The sequence below is a fragment of the Symphalangus syndactylus genome, chromosome 1, assembly GCF_028878055.3.
Source record: "Symphalangus syndactylus isolate Jambi chromosome 1, NHGRI_mSymSyn1-v2.1_pri, whole genome shotgun sequence".
In the NCBI taxonomy this organism is placed as follows: Eukaryota; Metazoa; Chordata; class Mammalia; order Primates; family Hylobatidae; genus Symphalangus; species Symphalangus syndactylus.
The window spans coordinates 81,419,427-81,431,042 of NC_072423.2; the positions used below are offsets into that span (position 1 = coordinate 81,419,427).

General features: G+C 38.1%; 1 pseudogene; it reads left to right on the top strand.

Moving 5' to 3' along the window:
• Nucleotides 1–283: 283 nt before the first annotated feature.
• LOC129461025 (glucoside xylosyltransferase 1-like) lies at nt 284–1,622 on the top strand (annotated as a pseudogene).
• The last annotated feature ends 9,994 nt before the right edge of the window (nt 1,623–11,616 follow it).

The window sequence follows — 11,616 nt, forward strand, 5'->3', positions numbered from 1 at the left end:
CCACAGAAATGTATATGGCTCTTTTATATTTAATGAAAGAGCCTGAAAAACAGATGTGTTCTGTAAAATCGAATTACTTTCTATCCAGTTCCACTGGTTCGCAGTGTTTTATCTTTATATTAAAGTATATATAAATGATTGATTGATGAATTTTTTTTCTTTTAGACACTGCTGCTGAATCTATGGAGAGAAAAAGGGTAAATTTCCAGAACTATGGTCCCTTTGCTCCAGTTAGCCAGGTGGGCGCGGGGACGTCGGGAGACCAAGGAACACGACTGGGGCGATGCGGCGCTACCCACACGTGGTGGCTCTGTGTCTGGCCTGCGGCTTCTGCTGGCTCCTTTACGCCTTCAGCCAGCTCGCCATGTCCCTGGAGGAAGCAGCAGGCGGTGGTGGCGGGAAGCCGCAGACCTCAGTGGCTTCCTGGCTGGCAGGAAGCGGATGCGGTGCTATGAGAGGCGTGGGCAGCGCTGGTCCCGCTGCGCATCCTGGCGGGTGGGACAGGTGTAGTCTGAAAATACAGCCTGTTGAGAAAATGCATCTAGCTGTAGTTGCTTGTGGTGAAAGACTGGAAGAAACTATGACTTTAACTATGTTGAAATCGGCTATCATTTTCAGGATCAAAGCTCTTCAATTCCAGGTTTTTGCTGAAGATTAGCTACATCATAGCTTGAAAGGAAGACGTGACAGGGGTCATTTCTGCAAATATTTAATTATACAATATACCCCATAACCTTTCCAAGTGAGAATGCAGCAGTGGAAAAACTCTTAAACTATGTGGTTCGCAGAGATTGTTCTTGCCGTTATTCCTGAAAGAAGTTGACTCCCACACTGATAGCCTTTTTACGACCTGTTGATCATATTTGTTCTTTACTAAAGAAATTTAATTCCACATAAATTGCTGCAGTGGCCTCAGCACACAAGGTACCTCAAATAAAATGGTATAGTCGCTTTGCTAGGCAACCATACTGTGCAAAAACTGGAGTAAACCCTGGAGTTATGTTGATGAATATGACTCGAATGAGAAGGAAGTATTTCAAGAATGATATGACAACTGTGTGACTACAGTGAGGAGACATACTTATGACATGCCTTAAAGAATACAAACTAAACATTACATGGGCGATCAAGATCTGTTGGATATCATGTTTTTTCCTAATCCAGAAAGTCTTTTCGCCTTTCCATGTCAATGGAATTATCATCCAGTTCATTGTCTACATGGAAGCAGTTGCCAAGAGGCAGAAGAAGGAATCTTTATTCTTCATGGGAGCAGAGGTGTTTACCATGATGATAAGCAACCAGCATTTAGAGCTGTTTATGAAGCACTAAGAAATTGTTCTTTTAAGATGACAACATTCATTCCCTAATAAAACCGTTAGAACTGGAACTACAAAAAACAGTGCATACATACCTTGGAAAAATTTACAAAATATTTATCAAACAACTAGCAAAAAGCATAAGAGATCGTTATGCCAGATCACCAAAGGAAAGGTGATTCTTGGTGCCTGCTACATCAAATGGATGAAAACAACAAAGCATCGGAGGATAAGTGTGAAGGAATCGTCTTAGGTGAAGCATTAATGAAGCAATTATTCATCTCCAGAATATTTTTTTTCCTGAAGAGGTTAAGTGAGCAGTATTTTCAGGTAATGGAGAATAAGTAAAAATCTTGGGCTCCAACAAAGAAACAATTTTGGCCTCTGATGTTTTGTAATGTTTCTTACTACCATTCCAGTATTGACGGAGATATTATTGAATGGTTTTAGCCTGCAAACTTCTGTTGACTTATACTCTCAAGTAAGAGTGCTGGGGCTGTGAAGATGAAGAACATGTACCTCAAGCACAGTGCAAACTTTAACTTTCTTAAAGCAAGGCTCTAGACAAGGCTGCGAGTGGAGCGATAATTTTATGTCAGCACTGACCTCGTTTTAAACGTGTGAAAAAAAAGTTTGTTTACAGGAGAAGAAAGAGTTCTGTTTCTAAAGAAATGTAACGGATGTAACCATGGATGATCTATGTCTACCTTTATACATTTCATCTCTGTTTTAAAATATTTTTATGACAATCATGTTTAAAATTGTTTTTGGATTATAAGTAAGCTGCATGTTAAAAATTGAGCTGTATAAGAAAGAGGAAATATAGTGAAAACTTTGGGGTTTTAATCTGTGCTTGTGTGAGAGAGAGTGAGAAATGTAGTGTTTTCATTGTGTATGCATTAAACTGTCTTGCCAAAACTCAGATCTAAGATTGTTAAGTAGATATTTGGGGAATTTTTTTATCACTTTAAATGAAAAATTTCAGCTTTACTGGGCATTCTGGAAGCAAAATACATTATGCTGATGATAAAGTGAGAACCTTAAGAGTACACTCATTTGATGGTGGAAAATGTGATTGGCCAAAATTCAGAAGCTATACACATCCTGTGAGTAGTAATTTTAGTTACGATGGAGTAGAAAAATGTGGTGCATTTAAACTTTTCTTCTACCTCATAATGGCTTTGCAAGATATTTGTAAAGAAGCAAATGTCTAGAGCATTACTTTAAGAAAGTTAAACAACTTTGGTGAATGATTTGGATTGTTACATCCAGCTGTAGAAAATGTGGTTTTAATTGGGTCGATGTGAATGAGTATCTTCCTTTTTTGAATATCACTTTAAAAAGTTAATTTTTTAATTCTTAAAGATGAGAAAAATATTACTTATCTAATATATTTTAATAGTTATCTAATTTATAGTTATCTAATATAACTGTAAATTCTGAATACTTAGTATGTACTGTGCTGGGGCAGATATCTTATTTTACCAACTGCTATATGATTATCTTCTTTTTCTTCCTGATATTTTAATGCTCAAGTAGAAAATGGAAAATCATGAAGGAAAAATGTCACCTGTGAAAATCGTGGCAGTTAGCTTTGCGAGGACACCGTGACCTCTGGGGAGACATGGGATATGCAGAAAGAGATGGTGAGTACAGTTGTTCTGTCCTCTGCAGTTCAGTCAGGGACACATCGAGAGAGGAAAGTTTAAGCAAGGTATATTAGAAGTTGATAAACAGCCCAGCATTCTTAGAACAGATGGGTTTAGAGAATACAAGTTGTAGTTCCTTGGCAGAATGCCATGTTGGATATGAGAAACTGTGAACTGCGTTGAAATTGAGTTTACTGAGCAGAAAACGAGAATACTAAAAATTTGAAGTTCAGAGCGTATGCATTAGATTATTTCTAATGGTCCCCAAATATGATCATTGCCTGCCTGGCTATATAAGGCTCCTGTTCAGAGCTTAAGAATAGATTCCTGATCTTAGCCCTATGGAGACTCTGGTATGCTGTGTCTAGGATGGAGTCTGCAAAAAAAATTTGAAGAAGAGATTTAAAAATCATATAAAACTAGAATAGTGCTTTGGTACTACCAGATTACTTTGGAGGCTATTTCCACTTAGATTCTTCATATAGAAGTTGTGGATAGAGAAACATGCAGATAAATCAGTCGATGCCAACTGTTGGGGGAAACGTACATAGTACGCAGATTCCCACAGACAGGATAGCAATTCCACTCCTCTCCCATAAGGGAAAATAAAGGAGAAAAGCTTTCAGCCTCTCACCATAAACTCATTCAGTCCTCCCCTTGGGAAGAGAAACGACTTACCTGAGGAATGTGCTTGGAGGTAGTTGTGCTGGTGAAACTCAACCTCTGTGGGTTTCTCTCTCTTTCAGAGTCATCTCTCTTCAGGATGCGCATTTATTTCTCCCTTTGGAGGAGGCCTCAGTCCAGCTCAGCCAAGGACTGAAGGGCACATCTGGTGAATTCAGGACTGGGGTATTGGGAAGTCCACTTGGCCCCAGATCTATGACATGTTCTTGAGTCCTGAGACCTGCTGACTTTGGTGCCTCATTTCTCAGTTGGGTCATATCTTGGGGGTATTTGTGTTCCCCAGCTCTAACAGGAAGGTTCCCAAGCACTCATTTCTTCTTAACCAATTTCTGAAGGTAAAATGTTGGTTGAAGAGTGCTCTTTTCTTGCTGCTACCATTAATTGGGTGTTTATTTTGTGTCAGGCACTGTTGAGTATTTTACATTTCTTAGCTGGTTTGATCTTTACAGCAACTTTATATGACAGACATTCTTCCCCCATTTTTCAGGCTAGAAATCTGAGGCCCAGTGTCCCACAATGGCCATGTGGTGACATTAGGCTTTGAGCACAGATGGTTGACTTCAAAAGTCTGTGTTCCTAACCAGTATGCCACTCTGTGTTGTGACAGCGTCAAACATACTTTCATTCATATATATTTTTTAACTGATCATGTTCTTGTGTAATTTCTTTCAGAAAGGCTTTTATGTCAAATATTGATAACGATAATAATAATTAACACATGTTGAGCACTTACCATGTCTCAAGCACTGCTCTGGAGCTTTCCATGAAAGAACCCCTCTAATCTTCAGAACAATCCTGTGAGGTAGGTGCTACTATTACTCTGTTTTCACACGTAAAGAAACTAAGCACAGCAGATCCACAGTCATGCTGTAGGATGCTGGGTAGAATGGCTCCCGGGACACTGGGAAAGCTCTTCTGCACCCCAGTGTCCTCTTTACTGGTCCATTAATGTCTGATATTCCTGCATGAGAAAACACAGCATAGAGAGAAAGCTTAATATGTCTATACACACACTGAGAGTTAAGGCATTGACACAACATCTCATTATAGGTATTAGAAATGCAGTCTCAAGAGCAGGCTCTCGTGAGGTGACAGGCAGGGTATTCTAGGGGAAGGTATACCCCAAGAAAGGTAGCATTACAAAGGAAGAGGAGAAAGAAAGATGTAAATGAGGAGACACTGATTTTCTTCCATTGCAATTTTTCCCAAGGCTGGCCTCTTTTCTATTACATTCTTACCTAGTAACTCATACTTTCCCTAGAGCTCTTGCAAGCAAGAACTATTGAGAAAGTAGCCCATCTAAAAGTATATTTCCTGCTGTTTATCTGCTTCCAGAACTGGCTGAAGTTTACTTTTTGCTACTCCAGAGACCTAGCTTCTTTTTGCCTTCTTCCAGTGTGGTCTATTTAATCTCCCGTCATGTGGGAAATTATATTCAAAATCTCCGTGATCTTCTGTTCATAGTAAGTTATACATGTAGCGACAAGTACACGCCACAAGGTCTTGAGATTATATCTGCAATGTGTTGCTGCTGGCTGTTGATCAAGTAGGCTGGAAGAAAAACATTATTTTCAGGTGTGAAAAACCATCACCTTTATCAAATAATTCTTCTTGCATTTTTCCCAAGACGCTGTAGCCTATTTAAACTTGGGAGGTGAAGTTTGTAGCATTCATTATGACTGAAAATTTAGTTCACACAATCGTAATGCTCTCTTTATTAGGTGTTACCATTAAACAATATTAAAATACACACAATGTGGCTGGTCTTTTGTAAGCTACACAGCATGTTTACTTCTTTGCCTGGTTTCTTAATTGCGTTTCTTCATCTTTCTGAATACCAGTGTCACTGTCACCCACAATATTTGCTGGTTTGAGTACGTGGTTTACATTTTATTTTGCCCAATGATAGAATATGATGGGGACATCTTATCTGAGTGTTTCATAGTATGCTGTAGTTCGAATTCTTGGCTGTTGGCTTCCCAGAGTCCCAGCTCCCGCCACTGTATTCTGCCTTTGTAAATGGAGAATAATGGCTCTAAAAAAAATTCACCTAAGAATCTCATGACAGTGGAGAAGGAGGACCATGGAAATACTAAAGCCTCCCACTCAGCTTCTGTAAATCATGCAGAGGATCAGGAAAATGATAAAAAGTAATGTATCCCAAACAAAGAAGCCAGCTGTACAATTAAAGACCTGTTTCTGGCTGTTAAAAAAAGAAAAAAAAAAGCAATGGAAAGAATAACCTTGCTATTCATCTTGTTCAAAAAACTGGAGCAGATTGAGTCATCTAGAGCCAGTTTCAGACGAAATGTTAAATACTGATAGGGGCATATTCAAGATCTTCAGGATTTTTGGGGGGAGGAGGGGGAAACATAAAAAAGCAATAATAAAGATAAATTTGAATGCAGGAAAAATACACATAATCCATGAACCAGACACCTGTTTTCGCATGTTTATCATCTTTGTCCCTATGTAGAACTATGTTTTCTTTCATAGTTGCAGTCATAGAATATATTCTATTCTCCAAACTTTTATCCTTTAACGTTATAGGAGAACATTGTTCCATGTTACCACATAGCCAACCATTTCAAAACTTGTTTAATAAATTCTGTGTTGTTGTTTTCACAGGGAGAAACATGCACATGTATATTACTTGTTTTTTTTCTGTTGAAATATATACTCTTGGAATAAATTTTTTTCAGTGAGGTTTTTGGTTCCAGAAAGTATAAACGTGTTAGTGATCTTTAGTAAGTTGTATTGCTTTCCAAAAAGTGATAGAAATTATACTTGCCACCCCAACAGTGAAAGAGTAGTCATTTAATTTCAATGTAACAGGGGATGCTACTGTTGCTATTATATTTTCTATTATAATGAAAACCTTTAAAGATTTAAACCAAGCTGGATTGTCTTTCAGGAGCTGCTGCTAAATCAACACCTTGATATCTTTGTTCTTGGAGAAAAATGAGCTAAGGAAGAAGACCATCTAAAAAACCCATTAGAAAATTTGTGCTCACTGGAGTGGTCTCTACTTAGCAAAAGACTTTTAGAATGGCTTGTGGATCTTCTTGCAAGTGGCAAACCATACAAGTACTACATCAGGCCTGGAAGACAGGTGCAGCCCTGTCGGTGTCAAAGAAGAACACCAGTAGCAGAACAGCTAAGAGTGAATGAAAATTGAATTACCTTTACTTCTAGGACTTGTCTATTGAGAAACAGCAGCTACCCACTCCAGCCTGGGCAACAGAAAGCCTGTCTTGGAAAAATTGCAAATCAAAAACAGAACCCCAAGAGCATCCAAGTCTGCTGATAAGCACGCCCTGCAAATGCATTACCAAGATCAGCAGCAACTTCAACGTTGCTTTTCTCAAACAGTAACACTCTAAAAGGATGCACACAGCTTACTGATAATGGACATGAAAATTACTACCAAATTACTGATTGGTGGAGTAAATCTCTTAAATCTCTTTTCTTTTTCTTTTTCTTCTCCAAATTTTGATGTGACGTAGCTAATATGAGTATGTGTCTCTTTCTAGAGTCTACAGATAACCTTAGGGCCCCACAAGGCATTTTGGGGGGTTGAAATAGCAGCAGTTTCTACCTAGTACATGATGTCATTCAAGAACCTTTATATTAAGATTCTTATGGAAAATCCTTCCCAAAGTTTAACCCTATGATACAGGGCTTTTTTCCTCCAGGTAACACAGTGGAAAATTGGGAACTGTTTAACCCAATGCATTGATTTCATTGATTGTTTTGGTTGCCAAGAAGTACGGATGCTCAGAATAGGTTTTCTTGTTTTCAACTGCTAATTCCTTTATTTAAATTGTAATAAATGTTTGCTTTTGCTTCTTTGCCTTTTCTTTTTAAGAAATTTAATGTATTTCATAATAAATTATAAATTATCAATAGATCAATTAGCATAGAATAGTTTGGAATGATGCTTAAACATCTTCCATTGAAAAAGACCCCAGTACCTTAGGGTTCACAGCTGAGTGTTAACTGAACTTTAAAAAATTCTGATTTTATTTAAAATGATCAAAGCCTAGAAAAAAAATTCCTGTACATCATATGGGGCACATAATAACAAAAAAAAAAAGAAACAAAGATGGGTGGCTTTCTTCAATTAATTTTATGGTGTAATATCAAAGCTTAATGGTTAACATATGTCATCTAAGGTAGGATGTCAATATTTAGAAATCAGATATTATTTCATGTACCATTATAGATACACTGCCAATTAAACTGTGACTTCCTTAACAAAAGCAAAAATGGAATTGTAAAGATATTAAAACATGTAAAGAAGAATATAAGCACTATACTCAATTAACATGTTAATATTTTATTGTATTGGTTTTCAGTAATTATTTTCAATAAAATAAAGTGTTATTAGCTAATGTTCCACTCCTACCACCCCAATCTCATTCTCCTTCTAGGTCCCCAGGGCCAATTGCTAAAATGAATTTCTTGTATATTTGAAAGTCAATTTTCTGTACTTTTGCACATAAATATGTGCATTCATAAAAAGTATTTTTGTGCTGAGAAGGTAGAATAAGCCCTTGAAAGTTGTTGATGTTCAGATTCCAGTTGGCAAAAGTCTTACACGTATGGCATTAAATATTTTCAGCATAAATATGCACATCCCACAAGTTCAGCAGTTCTGTAATATACATCCAGAGTCTGCCCTGAGGGGTGCTTACAATCTTAGCATAAACTCTCACTCACCCCTTTTAGAGAATAAAACTTACACCTACGTAATGATCAGCCCAGTTACAAGGGTGTACTCTAAGAACATTCATTCATGTATTCAACAAATCTTTATTGAGCACCTGCACATCTCATGCCAGGGAGGTGACCTGTGTTCTCCCTACACAACAGGAGAAAGAGTGGTGGCATTGGCAGGAAAGTGCAGTGGAAAGGAGGAGCTGACTTTGGCAGGAAAAAGAACAATATTACTTTGAATTATCAACTCTGATGTGACATCCTGATAAAAAGTGCCATATCCAAACCACATTGCAGATTCTCAAAGGACAGTACCAAAGTTTAATAAAAACTATGTGCCCTGAATAGGAAATGGTATAGAAAGGCCTGAGGCTGGGGTATGGAGGCACACGGGGTGCAGAGAATGAGGGAAGAGAAGAGTGAACAACTGCTCAGGGTGGGGTTGCATTGATGGTGACAGATGGGTTTAACGTGCAGTTGTGAGGACAGACATGATCAGGTTTAAAGAAAAAGAATTTTTTTTTGTCCAGCAGTCCCACTGTGGGGCACTTATCTACAGGAAAGGAAATCAGCATATTTAGGACATACCAGCACCCTCATGTTTATAGCAGCACTATTCATGGTAGCCAAGATTAGAATCAACCTAAATGTCCAAAAACAGATAAATAGATTAAAAATGTAGTACATATTCACAGTGGAGTACTATTTAGCCATAAAAATAATGAAATCCTGTCCTTGGCTGAAACATGGATGAGCCTGGAAGACTATGATAAGTGATAAGCTAGGCACAGAATTGTAAATATTGCATGTTCTCACTCATGGGAGCTAAAATAAAACAAACTGAGCTCATGGAAGTGGAGAGTAGAATTCTGGTTATTACAGGCTGGGGCGAGCACCAGGGAGGAGAGGGCAGGGAGAGGTTAGTTAACAAATACAAACTTACAGCTAGATAGGAGGAATGAGTTCTAGCGTCTACAACACTGTAGGGTAAATATGGTTAGCAGTAATTTACTGGATATTTTGAAAAAGCTAAGAAAGAGTATTTTGAATGCTTACAACACAAAGAAATGATAAGTGTTTGATGTGATGGATATGTTAGTTACCCTGATTCGATCATTACGTATATAGAAATACATATATTGTACACATATATTGAAATGTCACTCTGTATCCCATAAATATGTACAATTACATTTCAACTAAAAGTGAAAAAAACAGTAAGACTGAAAAGATAGGTTTAGTATCAATTTATAGAAGAGTCTTGACTTAGGGGAAGGAGATAAGTAGGGGAGAGAGATTTATATCTGAGTGTGAAGAGAAATTTTTATTGGTTTTTGGTGAATACTGCCCAGTGAATTTCCTAGTTTAGAAGAATCACAAGGAGCTGGCTGTGTAGTGTGGGCAAGTAGCTGGAGTGACATCAGAGGTCAGCTCTGTGACTCCAGCACCAGATTATTCTTTTATCAGGACCTGAAGCTCACAGTCAGATGCCCATGGCTGTAGCATCAACATATTGATGCCACCAACACCATGGGTCCATCACCCTTCAAAACCATGACAGAAAGACCAAGACATGGATGTCCAGCTAATGGTCCTCAGATACGACGTCTGTGAAGGGCAAGAGAGCTGGAGTGATATCCAAAATGAATAAAACCACATTTCAAGTCACTTTCATCTGTTGGAAAGCCTAAGAGGGGAACCAAGATGCCTCTCCAAAAGCTTCGTAAATTCAAACGCTTCCCAGGATACCCACTGCCATCTTAATGTTATTATTCAAGTTCTTTTTCCTGAACTAGCTGAGTTTGTAAGCCATTTTTGAAAGTAACTGTAGCTATATAAAACCATAGTTATAGGAAAATGCAATCTGTTGATCTCTTCATGGTAGTCTGTATATCATTTACACTTCACTTCTCCGTGGGTGGAAAAGCTTTTTTCATGGCTTATTTAGTGGGAAGTCATTTTGATCAGCAAGATGAATAATACTTCACAGCTGTTTGCAATTACTGCCTCTGCTCTGCCAGGAGTTTTAACTATTACACAAACTGAAATACCAAATGAGTTGATGCAAGATGGGAAGAGAAATACATATTTCATAGGCCCATTCATTTCACCAGAAATTATCCATCATTTTTTCTTTCAATTCTATCTTTCTAAATTCAGAGTTACATCTCAAGGTAATTTTGAATTACCTAATTCCAAAGGATTTTTATCAATGAAGGCAAGTGCACCTGCTAACACTAAACTTCCTATTGCCATTGGAAGGGCACCATTGCCTAAATTCCACATAGGTCTGAAGCCAGTTTGGCTAAGAGAAGGACACAGGCCTTGATCTGCATATTTGTCTCTTTAAAACACCCGTTGTGAAAGTACAATGATCAAAATATTTCAATTCCCACGAGAATAAAGTGACAAACATTGTTTCCCTTCTTATCTAACATAAGCTTGATTTAACAAGTCCACATCATGGGAAATTTAGGAGCCCTTTGTACACTGTCAATTAGATTGGCAAGTAACCCATTTATTCAGAGGAAGAGCGGGGCGCTAGGGAAGGACAGATTGAGGTTTAAATCCCGAATCTCTCACTTCCTTGCTGTGTGACTTTGGGCAAGTTTCTCATTGCATAAAATGTTAAAATGTGCATAACAATAGTACAATCTATCTCACGCAGTTGTGAGAATTAAATGAGATGATTGATATAAAGTATTTAATACAACTGCCTAGCACAGATTAAAGTTCTCCATAAATGGTAGCAATGATCTTTCAAGAAATAATTCTTCATGATTTTAAGGAAAGGATCATGCTCGTTATTTTCTTCCCTCCCAATCTTTCTAACATGGGCCCACATAAAACATGTCCCCCTCCACCAACATCCTTTCACACACACACACACACACACACACACACACTCTCTCTCTCTCTCTCTCTCTCTCTCCATCTCTCTCTCTGTCTCTCAGATGAGGAACAAGCTCAGGGGGAGGTCTTGGGATTAGTTCTGATTGGTTCTGATTGGGTCACATGCCCATCACTGAACCAGTGGAATGCTGCATGCTAATTGGCTAGTTCTGGGTCAAATGCCCACCTCTGAGGACAGAGGAAGAATCAGTTTGTTTAATTGATCCACAGGGATGGGCTAAGCTCAGGCCAAACTTCCAGCAAAACTTGAGTGCTGTTTTTAGAAAAAAATAAATGGAATATATTTGAAATGAACAAAAACATTATATCTCCACTCAGGCATTTCTTTTTCCTGG